The 19190-nt window shown below is 36.4% G+C and overlaps 1 protein-coding gene and 1 long non-coding RNA gene across 14 annotated transcripts in view; one reads left to right on the plus strand and one right to left on the minus strand.

Annotated features, from left to right (window-relative positions):
- The window catches only part of DNM3 (dynamin 3), a 524278-nt gene that overhangs the window by 278850 nt on the left and 226238 nt on the right, over window positions 1-19190 (plus strand). The window lies entirely within an intron of this gene.
- On the minus strand, window positions 5334-11983 carry LOC130544332 (uncharacterized). Of its 6 annotated transcripts, none has more exons than XR_008960542.1 (3): window positions 8903-11633; window positions 8133-8360; window positions 5334-7363 (listed from the first exon to the last, which is right to left on the minus strand). It is a non-coding gene; the product is annotated as an uncharacterized LOC130544332 (long non-coding RNA). The 6 variants fall into 6 exon arrangements; XR_008960543.1 differs by having other exon boundaries at window positions 5334-5712; window positions 7247-7363; window positions 8133-11629; XR_008960541.1 differs by lacking the exon at window positions 8133-8360 and having other exon boundaries at window positions 5334-5712; window positions 7247-7363; window positions 8903-11626.

A 19190-nucleotide genomic window follows, 5' to 3' on the forward strand; every position in this document is an offset into this window, starting at 1 on the left:
ACAGGATGCCCCCTGTAGGGAAGGAAGAAGCTTTGAGTGCTTGGCAAGCTTATGATCACTGGTCATCTGTTCCTCTCCTCTATAAACTCAGGACAACTTTTTACAAAATCTCTGCTGCTGAAGCACCCTCATCAACGTATGATTACAACAAATAGAAAATAAATGTGTGCAGTTATGATATTAACTGAGTTCTGGAGACCATTTTATTAAAGGTATACATGTAGGGGGCATGTGGGCATGGGGTAGGATGTATAGGAATGACCCTTGAAATACAAGGGAGTGATTTAGAAGTTTAGGAGAGGGTTGTTTGCTTAGTTTAGACCATTTCAAGAAAAAAAAAATGACAAAGTTGTTGCTCTGTGTTGCTCTTTTGTCATTTCATATTGTGAGATAGGATGTATGGTATCTGGGTGTGTTTTTTGTTTGTTTTGTTTTGTTTTTTAAGCAGTGAATGGTAAGGTTCTGATTCTAAGAGGGAACTCAGATCTCATTCCTTCAGTGAGACTTGCCATGTTGCTTCCCCTCCATCTCTGGGTTCTCTTACCCTTCAGCCAAGAACTGGAGGTGATAATACAAAAACATGTGATTTCCTATCGAAGCTGGCAGAGGCAATAGCATGATAACACTGTGTAATAATTTTAAGCTAGAGTTGGCATGACTCTAATGGTAAGTCCCCAGCACTTTTCCTGCTTTCTTGCCGTTCTGAACAAATCTATCTAGTCTACCCTTGAATTTTAGAGGGATTCATGAACACCCTGAAGCATCTGAGGACTGTACTTTTTGAACCATTACTCTAAATTACAATAATGTTATTTGTAATGTTACTGCTAGATGAGCTTAATAGAGGGGTTTCCACCTGTGTCCCAGACAGTGTTTTTTCTACATGTTATCTCCAAAGAGTCTTTATAATACAAAGTTTTTATAGTAGACAGAATTGATCTATTTACTTGACTATATGTTATCCTCTAACATTCCTTTAAGATTTGGGCTTTCTGTAACCCAAGAAGGAATAACTGTCTTCTTACAGGGTTAGGCATTTTATAACTAATCACCAAGGGGATTTGCCCAAATGTGGCTGACCTTCTAGATCATGCTCTAGTGCCTCAGACTTGGAAATTCCCTCTACAAGTGGCCCTGAGCTCTTTTCTAGGTGTTTGGTAGGCCTTTTCCTGGTTTCATCCTCCCCAGGGCATTCTGCCAGTATGTGTGTACCCCAGGTCAAGGAGGATCTGTTTATGGGGGTAAGGACAGAGTTTGGACATGCAGGCTTGTGTGTCCACATATGTTCCCTTGTATTTGGGATGGATGATCTTAGATCCTTTGATTTCTATCAAAATAATAACATAAGGATATTTTTAGTACTTTACTAAGGATTTGGGGGAAGCAATACAGCAATTCAAACAACCTCAAGTAGAATATTAGATACCCCTCTGCACAGTTGTTTTATCCAGAGGACACCCCACTTGGTTGGGTATGTCAGTGCTGGCCCAGCCCAAGGACAGTACCTCGGCTTCTCTCTTTCTCTTTCCCCTCCTATTTCTTCCCTCAGTGCTGCTAATCTGGATTGCCCCAAACTCAAGGTGCTTCTCGCTCTGTTACATACATCCATTCAGCTCTTCTCAGCATCTAGGCCAGCCTTTGCTCCAGCCTCAGTTTTACATATTCAAACTAGTCAAAATGCTAAACCAAACCAAATGGACTTCGGTTAGCAAGACACTCCCTAGTTTGACAGTAATTGTGGTTGTAAACAGTATCCACTAGTCATTCTACCTGCTCAAGGTCATGAAGGCCAACTTTCTATCGGAATGATGGAATGACAATCTTGATGATGATCATTATCATCATAAAAGTTAATATTTATAGTTTCCCAGGCACTGAGCTAAGTAAGTATTTTATTTACATTCCCCATTTTTAGAGATCAGGACTGAGACTCAAAGAGAATAATTTAGCCAGCTGCTCAATGTTGGTGCTGTGCTCTTAATTGCCTGAACATTTCCCAACAAATATTTTCTGAACACCTGTTGTGTAGTAGACACTATCCTAGTCACTAAGGATAAAATAGTTAGCAAAGAATTCATGGTACCTGCCCTCATGAAGGATATTTACCAATAAAGAAAGCGTACAAACAAGCAGGAAAAACTATCAGATGCAGATTACAAGCTATGAAGAAAATAAATCCAGTGATGTGTTTGACTTAAAGAGCGTCTGGGATGGGGATCACAGCATGAGGGGGACATTGAACTGGCTGGTCAGAAGTTTATGTTGATGTCTTGAGGCAAGATTGAGCCTGATGAATTGAAGAAATTGAATTAAGGCCAAAGAGAACAAAGAGGAAAAAAAACTGTGTAAAGATTAAGGATTTTGACCTTAAGAATGATGAGAAGCCTTGGAAGTTTTTAAGCTGGAAATTCAAATAATAAGATCTGCATTTTTTACAGATCCTTTTGGTTGCCTTATAAAGAGTGGATTGGAGGAGCACAGAACTGAGGTGGGGAGTTGTTAGGAAGGTATGGCTATGGACTATGTAAGAATGATAGCTTGGGTTGGGCGGGTTGAAGGAAATAGATAGAAGTGGATGGATTTAAGAGATTATTTCAGGTGGTGAAAATTGACAACTCATCTCACGTGCCATGTATTGCTTGAGTGTTCCTGCTAAATTATAAGCCTCTTGAGACCAGGAGCCTTTGACTTATTCATTGTCCTACCACCAGTAAACATGGCACTGGCAGCTGACAGTAAATATGGGTTGAGTGGAGATGTGATTGAGCAAGTAAATAAACAAATGCAACCTAATAATTCATGATGTCCTGTTAGGTACCTAAACCAAATTATTTCATCACAGGGTAAACTTACAATTTGAGGTAGATTGTCTTAAAATTTTCTTAATTTTCATCATTGAAGGTTAATTTTTTTTTCACCTCGACTCTCTAGTTTCCTGCACTAAAGATCATTTAAGCAGAAAGTAAATTTCCCAATGTTATTTTAACACATTGTAAATATATTTTGTACAAATCTTAGGATTTAGAAAATGGCCAGGTGTATAATTAAAATAGAAACTATCATTTCAAAGAGGATTTGGGGTTTATATAGTTTTATATTAATACTTTAAATCAGATCTGGAAAAAAGGATGGCTTTTATTTAAAGTATGTATAAAATATGAACTTTAGAGGAATAGAATATTCTGATAAAGGGAGAAAAAAGCCTTATTTTTCTTAATATCAATGAGAAATGTGTGAATAAGAGTTAAAATCTCTGAAGGGGATTGCTAGTTTATGTATAATGGTAGCATACAGCCAATATTTATTCTACCTAAATTATCCGCACGAAGATCAAAATCATTATGGAAAACTCGTAGGAAAGAAGTGTAATTTAACACAAGTGCTCCCAATGAAAAATGTACTAACCTTATACTATTGAAGAATATCCAAAATCTGCAATGAAAGAAGGACATTCTTTGGACTCTTAAAAAATTACAGGCCTCATTTTTGTGGGTTGAAGTATTTGGATAGCTTGATAAGGAGATTATATAATTCCCTTATATGGATATTTACTTAGTATTGTTTTTATTATGTAGCCGTAACAGATGACAAACGTTACTTAGGTAATAGAAAACAAAATGGCAGCTATCTCCTGGAATGGCCAAAGCTATGAGACCAAGAAGTTCTAGAAATCTTCAGCTCTTTCCAGTTTCACTTACACTTTCAAGAGTTTGCTTGTTTCCTGCTAGGTCCTCATCTCCCTGTGATGAGGAGCTTAGGATTGACCCTGTGAACACTATTTACACTCCTTGAGGAATTGTTTTAGTCAGCCAAAACTTACTTATTTTTTGCCATACAAAGAAGTCCCAATAAATATTGAACTTTAAAATGTTTATGTTGCTTAAAATTCTTCATGATTGCAGTTGTGTTTTTTCACATATATAAGATATTTTATGTTATGCTTTTTAGTGCAGGATTATTTCATACATTTTGCACATTCTGGTGTTATCCAAAGACTTCTAACTTTGACAAATATACACAACAACCCCCAATGGCAAATACTATTTCAAATTTATGAAAAATACCCAATAGACCCAAACGCACTCCCTTAAATGTATTTTTTGTCCCAGTCAAAAGTTTATTCTGGAAAAACAATATTACTCTTTACCAGAAGAGTAAAACTTTAAAATGTGCTTCATTTAATGAATTTAAATATACATAATATTCTTTCAGGCATTTTTTGAGAGCTGAGTGAAAAAATGTAAAACCAAAATGTTAACCTCAAATTTTATGAGAATATTATTTGAAATGTTATCCTGGAATGGCTCACTTAAGGATGATTCCGCCGGCTTCCTAGCTTTCCCTTTGGAGTTTGCTGGAATAGAATAGTCTTCTTTATGTTCTAACCTGCTATTGTGTCATCCGGAGAGGTCTCAAGCTCTGTCCTGAGATTGCCTTGCAGGGTCCAGTAGAGTGATCCAGATGTGGACTCCTGTTGGCATTTGCTGAGGGTTATATAAAACATTTAAAATTGGGTGGTAATATGTAAATATTTTGTGAGACATTTTTATGTCGTCTTCCTGTTTATATTTTCTGTTTTGTGAACTATTGTTTAGTACTTAATTTGCTCGTCATGGGACTCTCATTTAAGGTAAAAACCGTCATTGCTCAATGTGTTTTGCAGAAGTATATTTTTGCAGAGGACGTATTTCCTAAGGCCAGATTGTTAAATGCAAGAATTTAGCCTTAATTATATTTTTACTTCGTGGTTTTACCCAACCACTTTTTTCTTTTTTTAAAGAAACTATATTGTCAGGTCTAGTAAAATAGCACAAAATCCTGAAAATTGTTAACCTCCCCTTTCCTTGCTCTTTTTGAAAATAATAGAATTGCCTTAACACCTCAAGAGTTTTAAAGTTTATGGTGAATGGGAGCATGTATTTCAAGTGAATGCTCTGGCCTGGTAATTCTACTTTTAAAACTGTAGTGTAATCTCCTTCTTAATTAAGCAATGACAAAGTCATAAATCTTTGTGTATCATGACACTTGGGAAAATTGTTATTTTCTATATATCAGCAGAGGAGAAGCAACTATTTTAATACCTATGAACATTATGTTCAAAATACTCTTACATTTTACCCAGACCCAAACTGGTAGTTTATTAACTCAAAATACATGATCCCCTGGAACGTAGACTTATTAGAATCATTTATTCTCTGTCACGCATCAGACTGATGTTATATTGTTTTGTCATATTGATTATGGGGTGCTGCAAAGCTGTGTACAATAAATATCAAGGGTGGTAATTTACTGACAACAATTAGGAAAAGAGAAGTATAGAAAGCACAGGAACATTTTCAGAAATGGGTTTTATTATATTTCATAGGCACCACTCACTTTACTTTTGGTGGGTTTCAATATTCGAATCAAAATATAATAATAAAATAATACATACGAATTAAGTATTAAACCAACAGATCCAACCCCCAGGCCCCCGCGCCCCTCATTTTGGTTGTAGCTCTTGGTGTAGATGCTATGGTGTGAGGGCTGCTTTCTCTCAATGGCTGGTTGTCATTCAGGCTGGGTTGTCATGTGACTGCCTGTCTGTGCCTGCTGTACAGGTGAGCGGATGTTCTGCACAGCAAGTGTAGACAGGCAGACACATGACAACTCCGTCCAGCCAGGCCCTTGGTTCCTTCGGGTTTCCTTTGCTCATGGGCAGACACAATCAGTCTGTTTTCCAGATTTGGTGATTTTGGAGGGTGAGGGGAAAGGGAGAAAAACACACAATAGAATTAAACATTAAAACATTATGGAACTAAAACAAGGTAGACTTTTGACTTTATTCAGAAAGTACACTTTTACATTTGTTCCAAATGTGCTAACATGGATAATGGACATTAACAGAAAACTCACATTGCATTTTAAGGAAAAAAACAAAACAAAAAAAAAGATTAAACACAAGGTTTATTCTTAAATCCAATTCATATTATGATTACTGGCCCACATGCAGTCAGAGTTCAGAGTAATTGAACCAGATGTTTTTCCTCTTCACAAAAACTGCATATTTTAATGCTGAAGTTAAAGATAAAGACTATGTTTATACGTGTTTCTTGTAGTAGATAAGTACCATAGCCTTGCCCATGAAAAAGAAACTTGTCATTTACATGGAAACGGCAGCCATTTTCAAAATAATTAATGAGCCTAATGTATTTGGCAGTTCGACCAGCCAACTTTGGTATCCGATGCTTTGATAGTGGTATTTTACAAGGGGATGTAGTTTTGCCAATACTTCATAAAGCGGCGGGAACTTATTTAAATTTCTCATATTCTTTTCAATGCAAAGTTTTTAAGTATGGATGTGAAAACCAAGTAAGAAGCAGTTGTAAGCTTACGTGCTCCCCCTCTCAATTAACTGCAGCACCGTGCGATGAATCAAAAGGGTATGAACTAAAAAGTCATTACCCACAGTGCTGCTTAGAATGTGTTCTGGACATGGGAGTAGAGTACAGTTACAGAATCGTACCTTAAACATAGGAAAGGAAGCTTCATTTCATATCCATAAAGTAAAACCAGACCCCTTGGAAAATTTTCATATAATTTATATAAGGAAGAGTTAATGGTGTTAAATACACAGATAGAAAATGTAATTCTCATGGCTCAAGGATAATCCTACTGGCTATTTTAATATAAATGATCAATTCACATCCATGGAGGTATTTAATAAATTCTCCTGTTCTTTAAAAAACAAAATATTTAGATAGTCAAAATTCCAGTAAGTGGGATTTCTTCAAAAACAAAACAAAACCTTATTGTCCAAGGAGTGTGTAGTTTGGGACTTTTTCCAAAGAATTTTAAAGAAAACACATAGTTTCTTATTTCCCTTTAATTATAAAATTCTTAGAAAATAGCAAACAGAAACTTTATGGAGAGGAAAATGTTTTTAGAGACTGAAAAAATTACAGCTTTCTACACATCTGAACTTTTATGCATTGGTTAGATATGGTACAGTTTAAACAAAGAGTTGATAAGAGCAATTTTCCATTTATTTATTTGATTTCAAGAAAATAAATGTCTGATTCTGTTTCTGTTCATCATTCTGAGTAGAGAACTTTTTTTTTCTGACAGAATCAAAAACATCAGTAAACTTGGCTGCTATTTATATAATTACAAGGTCAGAGTATGCAAAAACAAATACCTTATGGAACTATTTTGTTATTGTTGCTGCATTCAGTGTAACAGAAAATATTTAGAGTGATTCACTTACAAAGCGTATATTGGTGGAAATTAAAAATTACTGTAATTCTGTATAGCTTTCCCTCTCTCTCCCATAAATAATTTGATCCAGTTAACTCTGCTCAATTAAAGGAATGATGCATGCAACCTGAAAAAATAGAAAGAAATATTTGTGAGTTTATATGTTCTATTTTTAATATGAAACAGCTCTATTAAACCAAGATAATCCAAAAATATTTGAGCCTGAAAGACCATAACTTTTTTTCAGGGGGAAAAAATCTTGCTGAAAAATGACTACTCTATTCATAAGACTTTTGAAAAATTTATGTTTCTAAAGCTTTTTAAACTACAATTATAGTATGTGGCATATGCATACTTCATAGTTATGTTGAACCTGCCCTTAATCTTGTTAAAAAGACAGAATGCTGAAAAAAACATTTAAGACTTTTTTTCCATCTCCCAGATAGAGTGAATATCAATTCGTTATTACTTAAAATACTAGCTAAAATATAAAAGAGCTGTTTACATTATTATCATACCATGTAATTTTTAATATGGTTATTACACCTTATTTTCTTTTGTCTTTTATTTATTTATTTTAAGAAAAAAATGTAATAAAAGAACTATCTTCTAAATCCTTTAAAGTAAAATTAAACTAAAGCAACTTCAGGAAACTGGCTGTCACGATAGGTCAGGAAATTCAAAATGAAGATTTAATTATTTTCCTTAATTTACTTCATTATCTCTATGTATTAAAACTGATGAAGCTTTCAATAAGAGACTTTCAAAATCTGGGTAAATATTCCTATTTACATAGTTTGCAGCACACTAAGGTGAAAAAATAGAAGAAACCAAGTAAGAAAGTTTCTCTCTTCACTAAAGACAATTTCCTGTCTCCTTTCAGGTTAGAGTCTGACCTTCTAATTATTTTAAGTTGGAATTTCTGAGTGATGGTCGCTTAGTTATTATGTGGACATTATTGTGCTGGGTGAGATAGTCTCCTTAGAAAAGAGGAAAATGGGTTGTTTTTAAAGAGCAGATCTCTTGTAGAGTAATTGAAAGCTTTGGCTTCTCTTTAGAAAGGATGGACGCTGGTGGATGAGTGAACTTTTTCACATTATCAAGTTGTATTTTCCTTTTATTTCCTTAAAAAAAAAAGGAAAAATACTCTCATTAGAAGTTTTATGCCCAAGCTTTTTCCCACGGCGTGAAAAACTTGGGTGGTCTGTAAGGCGAGAGGTAGGGGTAGACAGTATATTTTGGTCTTTTAAAAACATAAACACCATTATCTGGGCCGAAAGACAGAAATGCCAAGCAGGAAGGACGTTAACCTATTGACTAATTGCAAAAAAGTGATCAGTGTGAAATTTTGTCCCATTGTAAACAAACTTTCTTTGATTTTGAGATCTGTGGCTTAAAAAAGGGAGTGAGGTTCGAAAACTGTTTTATATTGATCCTCTTCCAATTAAGAATTGAATTGATGGTGCTGAAGCTAAGGCCCTAAATTTCCTTTCTCTTGGATGCCAGAAAAAAGTTTTCCTTTTAACCCAGTACCTAGCCTAACTTACCAGTCATCCACGTACTAAAACGAAAAATAACTGCTAAGCTTCTATGAAATGCAGTTTGGCAGACCCTGCAAACATTTTTCTCTTTCTGACAATGTACGATGTTTAATTTTCATACTTACCATCATATCCAGGGGTAGTTTTAGTTGAAGATGTCACTGTTGGTTAGTTTCCTCTGGAATAGATCCCATGACCTCTAAAATATTTGTATATCTCCTTATAAAGTAATATCAAAATAAAGTTAAACATTGCTCTAAGTACCCTGGAAAGAGATAAGGTTATTTTACGATGTGTGTGTATACATGCCGGTATCTCTACCAGCATATTAACGACCATCCTATCCTGCCTTCAGTCAGCAGGGGTTTATAAAGTGAGCTTTTACTTTTGATCCTTAATTTAGCTCATGCAATTTAAAAATAAGCACAATTCCTTTTCATTTGTTAAAAGTTTGCAACAAAAATGGGTTGTCGGGGTACCCCCGAGCACTTGCAGGAACTCCTCGGGTGATCCTCTACAAATCAGTTCTTAAGATTCCTATTCCTGTACTTATGCTAAGGACACCATCGGGTCCCCTCTATCTCCAGACTAAAAGTCATCCTGAGGGAGAAAATTGGGGGGTGAGCAGTGATGGTTAGTTTCTTAGAATCAAAAAGGCCCTTTAATGTGAAGAAAGACATTTAAATTAAATATACATGAAATGAAAGCAAGTTGTGAAATTCTGTTTATACAGAGTTAAAAAAAAAAAAATTCGGAAAAACTTAAACATTGCCAGAGTCCCTTATAGCTATCTTTCTTCTTTAGTAAGGCATCAATTAGTAAAAATATAATTCTTGAGAAAATAAGCTTCTGTAATTACCTAATAGATTTTTTTCAGTTTCCTTGTGTAAAAGGAACTATATAGGTTTTAAATATCTCTTGTTCTATTAAAAATAATTAATATGCAAGCCTTCAGGTCACAATAGAAAAAAACAAAGGATGGCTTTATTATGTCATCTAAGGGGAGAAGATAACTAAATTTATCCTTGCTTTTTATATTGTAACTAAAAACCATGAATAGAAGAGATAACTTTTATGTTCTTTATACCAGTTTGGGGATGATCAAAAGGGTAATTTAAAAAGTAAATTGTTTTTACAAAAGATAACTTCGGGAACCTTTGTAATAAATGTTTCGCAAAAGAGAACTTGTGACAATTTTTGAATTGTTGCAAAATGTACAATTTAGAAAAGGATTCATTCAGGAACCACTGTAATTTTAAAGAATTTAAAGGAGGACAAAAGAGATCACATTCATTTTTTCATAAAAGCCTATAGAACAGATGTTTTCATTATATAGAATAGTTTAGGCGTAGATATAAATGGGGGTTGAGGGAATTAGGGGTGAGGCAGTAACATTTTTCCAGAACTTTCTTTAAGAGGCCCACCTTTAAAGTTCAGCATGGATCATATTGCAACCCAGACTTTCTCCATTATTCTCTCTATTGGGATTTCATTCAGCTTGAGGGTTTTCCTCCCTCCCACCTTCCCCTCCCCACCCCCCTTCACCTCCAGGACAGCTGGAAACTGACCAAAGAAAACTTTGCCTTCGTTTACAAATTCCTTTTTTATCAGTGGGTTTCTAGACAAAGTACCTTATCATTTTAAATGCTCAGAGAAATAGAAGCATTGTAAAATATAGGCATGAGGTCTCAGCTGACCAGCAATTATCAACCATTTTTGGATTAAAAAAAAAAAACGTAACACAGAGATATATATTGGGATATCTGAAGACAGAGATTTCTTCTATTCTTTCCGATTTAATCAGTTGCTGACTCACTAAGTTCTGGGTTGGCGCTCTTTTCTGGGTCAGTCCCATCTGCATTGTCTGGTGGGCAAAAACTTGGCAGTCTCTTCTTTTATTGTTAGATACTACTATTCCTGGTATTTATATTATGTAAGTAAATTTTCAAAAAAGCACTATTTGGATAGCATTTTAAAAATAGCAAATATTCTTTACTTTGAAGCAAAATGGATTCAATCCCGGGATGTTAAAAGTTCTACTAATGCCCTTACTCAAGTAAGTTTTTATGTCCTTGGATTATTAATTTCAACAACTAAAAACTAGCCTCATTAAATTATTCGGAAGTGTTTGGAGTGTTTTCATGTTTCATTTGGAAGTGGGAAAAACTTTAAACTTAATAAAATACTTGACTTATAAATCTTCAGAAATCAAATAACATGCAGTAAATCGCTCTATACCACATATTGTTACTCTTTCAAAACTAAACGCATAGCTCTCCATCACTCATATCCCTCTGTTTCTCTCGCACGTGAACGCAAATCATTGGCTCCCCACCTCGGCTCTCCTGGGCACAGACTAGGTGAGCAGTCAAGAAGGCCTTACCCACAGGTCTTCTTTGGAGCAGTCCTTTCTCAGCAGTGTCCCCGAGGGCTTCTGGGTCCCTAGTGTGCAAAACCTGTGAAGAAAAACACTGGGTATGAGATTTGAAAAAGCAAACAAAAGTCTTCTCCTTGGAAACAGCCACTTTTGTCCCCAGATGTCCATGGCGTTGCTCTCCCTTGCCCAGTCTAACCAATGTGCAGACTACTGTACAACGGCATTGTCCTGAACAGGTAGTCTGAACACTGGGGCGACGGAGCAGGATCTCCAGAAGCTTCCATCTATGTGCTTAAAATCCTCTCCCGGTCTTTGGGAAAAGCCTCCCTTCCTGCACCAGGGGTTGCATTCGGCTTTCCCCCCTGAATTCTGCTGCACTGACTGAGACACACTCAAGGGCTGTGATTTCCAGTCTTGACGTGGCACATTTGCTGCAGACTGGGGAACTGGCAATGAATTTAGGACCAGGAAAAGGGGGAGGGCTGGGCTGGAGAGTCCATATATGGGATGATGTCACCCTGGGGAGGTTTGGGTATGCGCTGTGCCGCTGGAGAGACCGCTAGAATCGCCTGCTCTCAGACATGGGTCTGTGCATAAAATGGTACCAGATGTTTTAGTGTAATGTTAAGCAGTCATTTCATCTTCAGGCCAGATTTTTTTCCTCAACTGGGCAGGAAGTGGGCCTCAGTATGGAAAAGCTGTAAAAAAAGAGTCGAGATGTACAGTTCTGCTGTGGCCAACTGAAAGTGAGTTAGTGTAGCAGTACAAATTTGCTGTCCGGTCCAGGCTAGAAAAGTAATTTGAAGATAGAGGGTAGATTAAAAAAAAAAAAAAAGTAAACAGAAAGTTGAACACTGGAAGTCAGGGCTCATTTGCAAACTTTTTTGAGCTTTCCTGTGGTACTTTATTTTCTGGTATTTCACTCGTCAAAAAGGGCAGATAAGTTCATTTTTTTCTCTCTCTCTCTTTCCCTCCTCCTCCTCGTCTGTTGGATCTGTCAGCGGCTCGCAGGCTGCTCTAGACTTGAACAGTAATTATAGCAACTTCCTGAAAGTGAAGCCCCCATGAAAAGTCTGGAGAAATGTTCTTTGTCATGGCCTCTACATGAGTAATTAGTTCCACATGTGGCCTTCCTCGTTTCCCTCAGTGATTTTGGCTGGCTCTCTGAATGCCGTGCTATGGCTTGACCTAAAGAAACTTTAAAGTTTTCATTTCAAACCTCCACTACGAAATCACGACTTCAGTCTTCTAACAAATTGCCTCTGGTAGATTCACGCTGTTAGGTACAGCATTCTTTCTCACTGGTAATTCTTGATTCTGTGTGAATACTTTTGTTTTATTTTAATGGTATTCCACTGCTTAGTTTTTATCTCTGGTTAACTAAATCTGTTGAAATTTGCCAAGTACCGCTTGACCAAAGGTTATAACATATCAGCCCACTGGCATCTCCTTTTCTTTTCCTGTTGTTGCTGTTTTCAATTATACATTCTGTTGAATATTCTGAGTATACAGCCCTGCGACTGTCCCGCCATAGAATTCTGATTAAAGTTCGAGTTACCTCAAACAAGAGCTTGATTAATTGCCCTTCCAGAGATCAAAATGTGAGAAAATTCCTAGGTAGCTTCCAAATATAATTTGAGTAGCCAAACTATGAAACTTAGTAATCTTTAAAGAATTACAACTAAAACAATTCATTTCTACTGGCCTTATGCAATACTTTTTAGAAGCAGAAAAATCTACCTCTTTTAAATATATTGGGTTGACTATTTCAAAAAGCTTCAAGTGAGAGCTGCCTTAAAGCCTTCACTTATCATGAAATGTCTTCTCTTGAATTAACATATACCATTAATGGAATCTAAAGTTTTGATAAGCCCTGGTCACCTTGGGAAGAAGATTAAATAAGATAAAAATGAATTATCCAGTAATTTAGAATGGAACAAAGAGATTATCATCAGGCACACCATTCATAGAGGGATTTAAAACATCAATGGAAATCAGAGGGATTACTTCCTATCACTGTATTTCCGCCTCCATACTTATGCCTATAGGGCCTATCCCATAATACTTGAACAAGCCCAGTATGCCCTGACTCCCTTCCCCCCACCCCATCACTGCTTGTATAATACTGGAAATAGACAAGTGTAACTACATACAATCTAATAATCTTATTACATGTGAATACCAACTCTGTCCTTTCTCAGTGTCTATATGTTTATTCACAAATCATCATAGAGGAGCCATGAGCCAATGGGACAATAGTCAGCCAGGAGTCTAGCATTCCAGGTGTGGGCTTGTTTCTGCCACAAATAGTGAAAGCCTTTCCTCTGCCCTCTTCTATTTATATAGATGAAACATGCCTTGGAAATTTTGGGTAAGGCAGATGAAAGGTGGTTCTGATCAAACTGCTCCATGATTTCATCTTAGTTCACACATCTATAGTTTCTCAAATGTAGGAGAGAACCTTTTTCAAAAAGGGACCTTTACGAAGTTTTCTTCAAGGAACTCAAATTCATGATCATCTTTACTGTTTTTGAAGCAGTTTAAGTGATTTTCTACAGAATAAAACTGTATAGGTTTTGCTCTTAGCCTATGTGCCTATCTCGTTGGGCTTCTAGTTGACTAAAATATTTTAGAGTTATCTTTCCTTCAAATAGTTCAACAAGTATTTATTATTGCCTACTCATATGCTGGTCACAGTGACAGGGGCTGGGCATCTAAAGATGGAGAAGATATGATTCCTGCCCTCAGAGGGCTCACACTTACTTATAATGTTAAAAATGCGATCAAATTCAGTCTACAGAATCTTCCATGCCTCTGTGGAAAGTCCTTGGTATTCATTTGTAAATGGCCTGAGGACCTTTTCTATGTCTGTAAAGTTACCAGTTAAATACCTGACCTGTGATGGGCTCTAGAAAGCACGGTTAGTCACAACAAAGACTCAGCTTTGAGAACTGATGTTCTTTAACTTGCTATTTCAAAACATATTGACCAAAGTGATTGTTTGAATCAGTATCTGGTTTGGGGTGACTATAAAATTTGCTCTATTTTAAAATGTCATGGAAAGAAAACACTGTTTCAGTTGGTTATCATTCTCAAGCTTGGCACATGGCACATTTTATGACTTTAGAAATTCTCAAATTGAAACCAGGACTAAGTCTTGTTTCTTTGTACTCATGAAGGAACAGAGTTACTAGTGTTTACAATAGAGTATTTTGTGACATCCAGATATGGTGTCACAGGTAGTATTTATACTCTGTACTTCAGATAGTATTTATATAGCTTTATTTATTTATTTATTTATTTATTTATTTATTTATTTATGGTTACAAAATTAGTGCGTGGACATTATAAAAGTTCAAACAATAGAAAGTATGTAAAGAAAAAAGTTAATCATCTTCCTTTCCAACCTCCTAACCTTTTCTGCTCTTCCAAATTAGTGGTAACAGTTTTGTGTGATTCCTTTTACCATCTTCTCAGTGGCCATTTATAGCTTCTTTACAGAGTATAAAATCTTTCCATATACAACGTATCAGTTTCTTGTAATAACCTTATGTGGTAGATATTACCATCATTCCCATTTTACCGATGATGAAATTGAGGCTCGAAGTTAAGCATATTCCTTCGTGGAATTACAGTAAGTGTCAGAATTCAGCTTTTTTCAGGGTACACCTGTACCGTGAAGCATATTGTCACTCACAGAGAACCGTTTTTTCCCCTACAGAATTCTTACAGCGCTTCTATTTCCTTTCATTCATTTGTTAATAATCTGCTGCCTTCTAAGTTTTATACTGAAATGTTACCAAATATTTCACATATTTGGATTTTTCCCCAAATAGAATACAAGCTAACTGAAGGCAGGGATGCTATCTTTATGCTTTAATTGGCCTGGGGCAGGTCATTCAGTACACGGCTGAAGAATGAATAAAAGCTACATAGTATGCGTGCAGTTTCTGATCAAACCTTTATCATGACAATAATTCAAGAATTAAGACAACCTTATTTTCTAATCGTAAGTGGGAAACATGGATATAAGTGTATTGCAGTTGTGTATCAGATTGCACTGTTCTTTTAGAAATAAATGTGACCGTTTGGGCCAGCCATATTTCCTTGCTTATTTTTGGCCTTGTAATCTTCTGGACGCATCCTGTGTAGCTATCGGTCATATAATCTTGTGTGAAAAGGAGGATCTAACCAAGTTGTGGCGTTTCCTTTCTTGTTGTTTTCTCCTTCCCAGTTTGTATCTGAGATAAAAATCTAGTTGACCCCAGTTCATTACAAATTAGGAAAGATAGCCCCACTTAGTTTGGCTTTATGTGGTATGGATTAGCACTTGTATTTTTTTTTTTAATTGAAAGCAACGCAATCCCTTAATTGCCAGCATTTCCTATTTTGTTGGGGCCCAAAAAGACTGGGAGATTTGTTGTAGCAAAGCTTTCCCCTTTTCTCTCCTTCCCTGACTCTCAAATGGCTGCCTTCAGATCACTGCAGTGAGGTGCCCTCTCGGGCGGAGACGCAACATCAGAGCCTGTAAAATGGAGGAGAAACAGTCCAGAAGAGTCAACAGATTTTCCTCCAGCAACTGAAAAAGAAGTTAAATTAGAACAGCTATAAATCATAAATTTAATACAACTAGTTTTACAGTCTTCAAAAAGCTTGCGAAAGGCGAAGATTGTGAGAGAGTTGATTTTAAAACGTACATTTACTAATGCATGTTTTGTTTTGCCTGTCTGTAGAATTTCCATTGCTGAGTCTGTTTATTTAGAAATCAGCCTGTAACCAAAAGCAGTATATATTTTATGAACATTCTTTCCTCAAATCAATTGAGAAAGATAATGTTACGACTTGGAGTTTTCCTAACCACTGTCATGCACAGCAGCCATTTCTGTATTTCAGTAACATAATACATCCGGCAGACAAACCTTAAAAACTCTGGCTCTATCGAAAACCAGTCGCATGAAGGTAAATATATGATTTATGACTCCAGTAAAATTTCAAGCACTGTCTTGAAATCTTTAGGGGAAGGCAAGATAGGAAATTGGTGCTGGGATAGGAAAATTGGTGCTGGCCTTTCCAGGCAGATTTTAAGTGAGAGCGTACTAGGAATGCAGTTTGCTGCCTGCTTCAACCCCCAAAAGCTGACGAGCATCATCTGAATGCTATGTGCTGTGAGCTCCCATTGAATTCCATGTTACAATCGGACTTTAAAATGAGCACTGGCTCACTTGGACAAGAGAAATATGGTGTCCTCGGTTCACTGACAGTTTTAGAATATTGCCTCCTGATGTCTTTTGGCATCACCAATATTTTATTTCCTTAGTATGACTCAGAAAGGAGCATGGATGATATCAAAAAGAGAAAAAAAAGTCTGTGCATCACATGAAGACTCAGAAAGCACTCTTTCGCAGGGCTCCAGAAAGTGTCCTTTCGGTGGCTGGGGGTTCAAGTGAAGCATATTGGCTACAAGGCAATATGTGTGTGAAAGGAAGCTTTCTGCTCTACCCAAAGTACCTGCAGTTACATAGTACATCAGTGATGATAGGCATAGTTGCATAACACATAGCACAGTATCTTTATTTTAGGATTTATAATCTTCTGGTATATTCAAAAGCGGAAATAGAAATTCTATGAATTGCTAAAAGGGTTTGATCCCACATACATCTGTTTAGTTGAGTTTATTGTAATAACTGGCTTCCTAATTCTGTTCAGATTCCAGAGGGTTTATTCAAGGGACATAGGAGAACATATTAAAATACTTCTATTCATGCCACCATGGGACTTTGCTTTACTTTTACAGGGGAAAAAAAAAAGCCCTTAGTGCATAAATTAGTTCATGTTGAAAGGTTATTTACATGTTACAGATGAGTATTAATCGTATATGTTTATAAACACTTATATCATTTGCATATTAATCAACCAAAAATGGCTTCAGTTCACCATACAGAATCAGATCATGTAATTCACTGACCTTCAGATGATAGTGCAAAATCTGTAGAGAAAGGAAAGTGTACGGTTTTCCATTTTTTAAGTTTTTTGTTTTGTTTCCTTAATCCTTTTTTTTTGAGCACTTATTTTATATCAGGCCCCCCATGCTAGTTTTTTCCACAGGTGAAGTAATGTAATCCAAGAACCCTGAAGGTAGGATTTCCCCATGGTCACGGATGAAGAGGAAGTTCCAGGAGGCAGCACAGCGTGAGGGTTCTGGAGCTACACCACGTGGGTTTGAATCCCGGCCTCACAACTTACCATGGGACCTTGGCAATTATTTCACTGTTCTGGGCTCGGGTTTCCTTATCTTTAAGATAGGGTTTCTTTGAGGACTAAAAGGACTAAAAAGGCTAACAACGTGTGATAAAACTTGGAACAGGGTCTGGCCCAGAGGTGGGCCTCCTGCAGGTTCGGTGCTGCTCTGAGGGCACAGCCAGGCCCCCACCTTGCTGCAGTTACTGACCCTTGATTCAAAGCTGAGCACCATGACTGCAAAGCCCAAGCAACAGCAAGTACTGTTCAGGAACAAAGTGTGTTATTTTCCTCAAGGTGTTTATAATCTCACTGGGTAAATAAACCATGTATGTGTAAAACGAGTAAAAATAGAAGAAAATACTTGATTCTGAAAGAAAGACAACAGGATTGTTTTGAAAACACTACAGTGGTAGCTGGCTCCTTAAGATAACTTTCTGGAGAATCTTTTTGAAAAGCCCGTAATGACCTTATTCTTTTGAGTTTATCCGCTTTTATTATATTTTGTGTGTATATATTAAAACACATGTGTGGGCATAAATGTGTATGGGTGTGTGGGTACAAATGTGTGTGTATATATATATATTTTTAAACTAAACCAGATCTTTATGTGAGAATTACCAACATCAAAATGAAATTCTTAACCCTTTTTAAATTAACCTGTTTTTTTTTTTAAGGCTAGACCATGTTCAATGTTTTTTTGTAATCTTAGAGGTTAGTTTTAGAGTGTGCACAATTCAGTCATTTTTTAAAAAATTGTGCCTGTCAGAGTTTTACAGGAACAATTGAAGGTTAACAAGTGTAAATGAGATAGGAAATGTGTTCATAATTTTGCAAATGCAACGTTTTAAGGGGACTGATTTCTACAGAGGGGGAGTTATGGCTGCTTGCATTTAAAAACTGCACACACACTTTGTGTACTGTTGGTTCAGTTTTGTTAAGAAACAGTGTACCCCCAGCCTTTGCTCTGTAACAGAGTGTTTTTCTCTGGTACAATTTATTTCCTTTCCATTTCACTTTTGTTTTTTTCAAGAAAGAACTGGTCTTGGATTTCATTGGCCAGAGTGGATAATGATTGCTTTGAAATACTGGCTTGTTTTGCTGGAGAACTAGTAGAATTTTAAATAGTTTTTTTTTTTTTTTTCCTTTAAACGATCTGGACCCCATTGAAAATGGTTGGGGGTGGCCCCAGGTGCTACCTGGCCCAGGGTTTGTGTCAACTACTGGAACCAACGCTTGGAATTCAACTTCCATTTTCAGGGCCTAGTGAATTTTATTACTGAGAAGCTCAGTAAAGAACCAAAAGAACTTAAAATTTGTCTGTGTTTTTTTTTTGTTTGTTTCTTTCACGTTTTCTGAACAGAGAAAACAGAAACCGTAATAAGTGGCCTAAGAGGAACCTTTTGACTTTTGTAGAATTACCTTTGTCAGTAGTGAAGCCAGGTTGAGGATAGTGGATTTCCCTCTCTTTTTTCATGATTCCAGACCATGACATTTTCAGTATCACATTTCAGTTGGTTAATTTTTGGAAAGTTTAGTCCCTCATTTTTTTTTTTTTTAACCTTTAACAAAATACAAGAAAGCTAGTGGGAGGTGATTTGCCCGTAAATTTGGTCCTGTTTTCTGAATCAACCTTAATTTTAGTTCCATCTTTGCATTCAGATCATAAAATAATCAGTGTTGGTCATGCAGTAATGCTAGTACTGGTTAGGTTGGATCCAATCTGTTAATGTCGATTCTAACATTATTATTGTTTAATTTGATTTTGTTTAGATCGTATGTTGTATATTCAGACTAAT

The sequence above is a fragment of the Ursus arctos genome, unplaced genomic scaffold, assembly GCF_023065955.2.
Source record: "Ursus arctos isolate Adak ecotype North America unplaced genomic scaffold, UrsArc2.0 scaffold_2, whole genome shotgun sequence".
NCBI classification, from domain to species: Eukaryota; Metazoa; Chordata; class Mammalia; order Carnivora; family Ursidae; genus Ursus; species Ursus arctos.